Genomic DNA, 7,836 nt, shown 5'->3' on the forward strand with positions numbered 1-7,836 from the left:
CTGACAACCATCACAAGGGATAACTTTATAAGAATTAAATTCAAATAGTAAACATAAAGTAGACATTCAGTAGACATTTCTGGCTTTTAGGTGAGTACTACTTTAATTCTCAGATTTGTGGATTTTGTAAATTGCTTTTTAGTGTATAACAGATTCTTGAGGCTCTGAAGGGAAAAAAAGGAATTTCATTTAATTTTTACCACTTCTTTATAATGTTTCATTTAGAAGATCTGTCAATGCACAGTTTCAGAAGCAATGAATCTTGGTCGAGTTCTTAAAAAGGTTGCCTTCTGCAGGCCCTGTGACATGCCAGCCTGAACAAAGAAGGGCAGAAAAATAAATCCTCCAGGTACCCATGAAATCAGAAGAGCAGCTGTGATGACCAGCCTCCCTGCACACCTCACCTGAAGACCTCACCTGTATATCTTACCTGTGTGACTCACCAGCAAGGTCTAATATGAATAGGTTCCCTGTTTGCTGAGCTATGCAACCCCAGGGGACACCAATCACATGGGTCATGTGAGGTTGTTATGGATTAACAATAAACTAAATTCTGGCTTTTATATAAAAAAATTAGATGTCATTTTACCTTGGCTTGGAAGTTGTTTGGTGGCACTAAAATGTAGATGGTCCCTCGAAGTTTGGATTGCTAAACCCTCTAAAGAAATTAGTAGTTAATGGTTTTGTTTTCTCCAGCAGTGGAGCCAATTGAAGGTTGTCTTTACTTTTGAGAGTGTCAATGTGACATTTAAGCCATCTAAGCACCATCGGTGTAGGCAATTAGCATATTACTGCCAAGGAATGGATTCCCATTTCATTATTTATGTGATTAAAAGGTTATGTCCACAGTTGGAGAAATAACAGCACCAGCAGAGGCTGGGCACATCATTGACACCATAACTTCCTTATATTGGTGGAATCCACCACACTGCAAAAAATACACTGGGCTGTTCAGGGAGGTGGAGGAGCATGGAGACTCACAGACAGAAGCAGAGCACTCGGCCTCAGTAGATAAGGCTAGTTCACCTTTGGCACTTGTCCACTCACTGCCCCTACTTCCTCCCTTTGAACTTCCAGTCACCCAGGCCCCTTAGAACCCACTGTCCCATCCTTCAAGGACTCTGGTCTGCACCTGGCCTCACTTGCTCTGAATCTGCCATAGCCTATGCTCCAGCAAGGACTGCAAGCTGATGCTGACCAAGTGCATCTTCCCTCCCAAGAGCACATGCACTGTAGGAAGACAGCAGTTGTCAATAAAAGCACTATTTAGATACCAGTGCTTTCAAAAAGGTCATAAAACCTGTAATTGTGTCAATGTGTGCAATAACCTATTACTGTGAACATCTTTTGTTTTGCATAAAAGTCTCACAGAAGACAATCACACACACACAAGCGCAGACTACACACAAACATGTGCACACACACTCCCATGAGCACACACCTGGCTGTTTTAAGTTTTGTTAGGCCAACCAGAGACACATGCATGACTTTCCAGAAAATGAGATGTGATTCCTGGGGCTTTCAGGGCATCCAGGGAGGCTCTCTTGCAGGTTCAGTAGCCTGGTCACGGATGCATAGTAGCTGTTCATCCTGTCTTTCCAGATCAGCACAGGCTCCATACTTTCAATTGGCATGTGCTTTGAGTTTTCATAGGGGTCTAGACTGTGCTAACAGGCTGAACCAGGAATGGTCACCCCTGATGGACCTAAAGCCTCCACTCAGGGCCTGAGGCATTCCCCCACTCCCAGGCCTGTTCTCAACAATCCCCACTTGGCTTCCACCATTTGCAAGACAAAAGTCACCAAGAGGGAGGAGGCAAAGACAAAGCCAGCTCCACTGGGAGGCGGCCTCCACCTCCTCTGCAGCATGGCCTTACATCACCCCTGCCTTCCTCAGCTCTACACCTCACAACAACCTTCCAGAGGCTCCCATACAGAGCTGCAATCTGCACTGGATCCCACTGGGCAGACCCCAGTGATGCCTCCCAGAGCTTCTCAGAATGGCTGGGTCTTTCCTCTGACATGCTTGTCCCTGCATCTTAGGGTCCCTGCATCACGGATTCATTGAGGAGCTAATGGAAAGGTAGGAGGTGATAATGTGAGGGAAGACTCATGTTTAAGACACTGTTTTGGAGTTCCCAAGGGCACCCAAGTTTCAACAAGCCCCCAGAAGCCTCCATATCCTCAGTGATGGAAACATTGCTTTAGAACACAAGTTCTTTCTCAGTATGTCCTCAGTGGATGAGTGAATGGATGCTGTAGTCACTGTCACTTCTAAATGCAGCCAATCTTCAGATTCATTTTTAGAGACCTTAAGAACTTCATCAAATACTTCCAGTAACATAGTATCCCCCCCACCCAAAAAAAAAGTAATGCTTTATCTGACAGTAAAGTCAGCAATCATGATCACCACTCACCCTTCCTAGGCACATGCAAGCCGAGGAAAGCCAAGAAGCCTGGGAGGCTGATGCAGTGTGGGGAGATATGCTTCCCTGTTTGTCATGGGTGAGGTGAGTGAACTTGCCTTTTTCTCCACAATGTTGCTCAAAATTCTGCACTGACCTTGTAGCCATGGTACAAACTCTGGTAGCCCAATTCAAGTCTTAGAAACAAAAAAGTTCTAGAAACAAAGGTGCTCCATTTTCCAGAGCCCTGGAGCCTGCCCCATGTTTCTTCCTACTGAAAGGTGAGCTGTGGACCTGCATCATGGCACAGTGGGAGCTCCTCAGAAATGCTTAATCCAAGGCTGGCCCACACCTACTGAGCAACCCAAACCTGCATCTTTACAACTTCAGAACCTGCCAGAAAAACACCTGCTGTTCAGACAAACAGAAGCTGCAGCCTGAATGGTGTTACAGCATAGCAGAGAGGATGCAAAATCCTCACAACATGGATGGCAGGGTCCACATACTCTCACCTGGCATCATCTACTGCTCATTCCCGGGATGGTTCTATTATTGTCTCCTGGCCGCTTCTGTGATGTTTAGCTTTTCACCTCTGGCTATACTAAACCTACACTTTCCTGGGTATGTTATTGGCCTCTCTATTCCCAGAATTCCCTGTTTATAGATTTCATAAGAAAAGATTCATTGAGGAGCTAATGGAAAGGTAGGAGGTGATAATGTGAGGGAAGACTCATGTTTAAGACACTGTTTCGGAGTTCCCAAGGGCACCCAAGTTTCAACAAGCCCCCAGAAGACTTCCAGGACTCAGCCTACACTTATCCTCATGGTCATGTTCAATATCAACAAAAGAACACAGACCAAACCAGCAAACAAAAGACACATGGGCCGAAGTCTAGGGGAGACCAGGCACGAGTCTCCAGAGTCCTGTCCCAGTGGAGTCACAAGACCTCACATTCCCCCAGCAATGAATTTTTATAATTGGGGAATTGTTGTCACCAGGGATGCTCATTAGAGTCTCAGGGCCTGGAGGTTTTTTTGAACTGGCCATGTCAAAATTTGAGACTCACAGAAGGAAGGCAGGATTGGGCATAAGCCCACATGTCCCCAGATGCCAGCAAGGCCCAGCCTTACAAGCAAACCTTTCTACATTTAGTGACCTTAGGCTGGCTGTAAGAACTCTTTTCTGTACAGATCCATGTTTTTGTTCAAGAGACTTTGGAATATGGCAGTTATATCAATTAACTATGCAGTTTTAAATGGAAAGAGCAAGAATGAAAGTTTCGTATACAAAGAAATCCCTTATAGAAAAGGATTAGAAAGCAAAAATATTTGGGGCCAGGTCACTACTTGCATCTTTCCTTCTAGAGCCACCATCTCATTACTAAAATTACTAAATTTTACTACTAAAATTTACTAAATCCATAGCATACTAAAGCTTCCCAATATAATAAGTAGATAACAATATGGACTTTTAAAGATATTTTTCTGAAGTAGAAAAATGATCTGCCCCTGGCAGCAGTCACAGAACCCTAGAACACCACATTCTCTTGATAGTGACTGACAAGCACAGGCTTTGGTGACAGTAATTGTCACAAATATCTCATCAAAGGATTTGTTGAAAGGCTGAACTTCATTACCATAGACAGTACTTTTTAAATGTTTGTTCAGATGAGGACCAATTGTGATTTGTAGCATGCTTAATGCCACCTGTGAGGTATTCTTCCAGTTATGTCCCTGTATTCTTTTCATTACTAAGAACCCAAGACCATGGGTGGATACAGAAAAAATGTCCCCAACATCCCTTACTCATATGATATAAAAGGAAAAATGACACGAGCCTATTTTAATATATTTCAACCAGCAAAACGGTTAGCATAATTTGATAAGACCTACACCAGAGAAAGTGGGGATTGGTTAACTAACAATTTTAATAAAGAATTAAACCTAACCTCAATTACATACTCCAGATTCCCCCAGTATCACTCACGTTTCAGTTAATGTGTAAGAAACGTGGATACTGCCTACGACCTCACGAACATTTCCATAAACTGACATATTTTAAGTTCCCCTTCATTTAAGCTTACTTGAAAACACTATTTATAATTCCTTTCCAAAACCACATGAGGTGCCCAGTTATCAGATCCACTATGCCATGATCTGGCCGAGCACTAACTGCAAACCCACCTGATTTTTTAACACTTTATGTTAAATGTTTGTTCAGACAAGGACCAATTGTGATTTGTAGCATGCTTGTCATATGGCTTGTCATATTTGCAATTTGAAACACATATGGTTGGAAAATAGACTTCCACAGCTACTAGGAGTCCTCGTGGAGTGACATGCCTCATGAGAAGAGTACCTGCACTTCTTGTTGGGGGCTGGGAGTGGCCCATCCTCGCCCTGGTTTAGAAATGCTACCACCTCAGTCAGAAGGACCCTCTAAATGCAGGGAGGGCTGGGTGGCCACAGGACAGCCCATGGCAGAAAAAGCATAGGCCTTCCTTGGATGTAGGAGGCCTACTGAGCTACAGAAACCTGAGCAAATGGTGAGGATAGTCCAAGGTGACCCTCACCTGCAGCCCAAGTCTGGGCACCTCTGAGCATGAGCTGGTTGGTCTTACACAAGCAGCCAGGTGTGAGGAGACCTGGGTCTCTGTACACGTGAGTATACCTTTCACCTAAAACCACTGAAGCACATTTAGGGTCCTCACGGGTCAGACCACACAGCTATTGCCATCACCTTAGGTGAATTGGCTCCTATACTAACCAGTGAAAAATATCACTGTGATTTAGCAAAAGTTTTGGTCTAGAGATTTAAAAACTCAAACATTTCTGAAGTTGTCAGTTCTCTTTAATGAGATGGGTCATGTCCCCAGAACAAAACTTGAGAGAAGATGTTAAACACAGTCTTGTAGGATATGAAATATATCCCTCGAATTTTCCCTATGGTTCATCATATTTGCAATTTGAAACACATATGGTTGGAAAATAGACTTCCTTAGTAAAGTGTTAAAAAATCAGGACATATTGTAGTCCTTTTTTCATCCTTTTACATTATTAGAACAGATTTAAAGGCTGCTGTCCCCAAGCCCCTGGCTGTGCAGGTCTCGGCAGGTGTTTGCCTGCAAGTAGGTCACCAGAAGCCAGGGCAGATCGGGACAGTTCCCCAAGCTGTACAAATGAACCCGATCAAACCACATTGGCAGAGATATCTATCAGTAAGGCAGCACTCTGTGCATCCGGTAATCGCCGCTCCTGGAGCTGGAAGGAAAACCCAGTGGCTGATTCAAAAAGGGACAAAAATCTCATCTAGAGGAGACCTGGTGAAGCTCTTGATTCAGTGTCAGACCCTGTCCTTGAAGGAGACTGAAGAGTCCTTCAAAATGCAGAGAGCAAAAGACTTACTGGCAAATCATATGATGTGCAGTTAGGAAGGTCCTCAGAGGACCCTCAGCAGGGGACAGTGCTGGTTTGCGAGTAGGGGGCACAGGGCAAAGACTACAGGTGACACCCCAAGGCTCACAGCAGCCTGACCTGGAGTGACCCTGATCCAAGCATATACACTTTGAGTTTCTAAGTAAGATATGAGTTGAGCAAGGGATTTAAGTTTAAATTTAGAACTTTATTTTACAAATAAGACAGTGAAGTGCTCAACTCACAGTGACCAATGCTCTCATCAACAGAATGACTAGAACTTGATTTTTTCTGCTGAGTTTTGCAGTTTTGTTGGTGATGACAACTTGTGCTGGAGACAGCGGGCTGGGGCTGAACCAGCCCAGGGAACAAAGATGATGTTTGAGAATGCATCTTGAACAGTGGGACCAAGAAAGCATGGGCAAGGGTCATCTAACTTAAGATTCATTTTTATTTTATTTATTCTTTGCTTTATCTTCTTCCAGTCTATGATGATATAGCGAGTCAAATAATAGACCCCCAATGATGTCCCTGCCCTAATTCTCCTAAACCTGTGAATATGTTACATTAAATGGCAAAAGAGACATTGTAAATATGATTCAGTTAAGAAGAAATCATATTAGGTTATCCAGGTAGGCTGGGTCTCATCACAGGAACCCTTAAAAGCAGAGAACTTTCTCTGGCTGAAGGCAGGAATGAAGAATTGGAAGGGGAATGCAGAGCTTTGAAGCATGAGAGGGACATGGCTCACCACTGCTGGAGGGGGCCACATGGAAAGCCTGAGAAGGAACATGGCCATTCTTGAGGAGCAATGGCTCCTGAATTGTAGCCTGCAATAAAATGGGTTCACGATCTTACAACCGCAAGAATCTGAATTGCACTAAGAACCTGAGAGGATTCATGTCAAGAGCCTCCAGAAAGGACAGCAGCTCTGCCAACACTTAGGTTTCAGCTTGGGAGTCTGAGCTGAAGACCTCATTAAGCCATGTGTAGCTGGACTTCCGACCTACAGAACTGCTAGGTGATACATTTGTGTGGTTTTAAGCCTCTAAGTTTGTGGTATCAACCAATATTACAGCAGCAACAGAAAATTAACATAGTTGACTACATTGCATTTTATTTTATTTCCCAAGGAAGTAAAGGGCCTAGAGATACTTAGGGGACCTTCGTAGATCCTGTACAGGAACACCAAGGGGGCCTGATAAAATATCCAGGCTAATTCTTGGCTTGTATTAAAAATCAAGCCGTAAAGAAGAATTCACTGTTCAAACAGGAAGGAACTCATGGTCCCTGCAAGAACACATTCACATGGAAGAAAATGGCACAGAGAGTGAGCTTTGTTTTTAAAATATAGACATTTGTAAACAAAATTTTCTAGACTACAAGAACAAACTCTCTCTTATGACAATGACAGTTATGATGGTGATGACAATGATGATGATGATAATGAAGATGATAGCAATGGGGGTGACAGTGCTGATGGTGAATACTTGTGCAGCACTTAAAAATTTGTGAGATCCTTTTATATTATTATTCCATTCCATCCTCCACAGCTCCTCGAGACATATATTAGTATTTATATTTTATAGAAAAGAAATGTACAAGAAAGTCACCAAGAGTCAGAGAAAACAAGAGAAATTCCCCACATTACACATGGACCAAAACTCTGCCAGGTTGCTGGCACCCTGTGAGCAGCATTATCTGAAGTCCTGGGGCCAGCAGAGAATCTAGACAGGGTATTCAGTGTTTTCTGTGTTCCTCCCCTGACTCCCTCTCAGCCACAACCCCATAGCTCCTCCAGCTATTGCAGGAATCTCATCACCTAGTCCCCAAGATGCTCCTTGCTTCTTAAAGTCCAGGTCTTCATACCTGGGGTTCCTTTGCCTAGGTTACCCCTTGGCCATTGCCTCACAAGCACTGTCTTTCACTTTCAAGGCCTTGGCATCCTTGCTCTGACCTGATTCCTGATGGCTCTATGCACGTCTGCCCAACCCCAAGCGCTCACAACAGCGTGCCTC

Source organism: Phyllostomus hastatus, unplaced genomic scaffold, assembly GCF_019186645.2.
Source record: "Phyllostomus hastatus isolate PE091 unplaced genomic scaffold, TTU_PhHast_1.1 phas_contig_58, whole genome shotgun sequence".
NCBI lineage: Eukaryota > Metazoa > Chordata > Mammalia > Chiroptera > Phyllostomidae > Phyllostomus > Phyllostomus hastatus.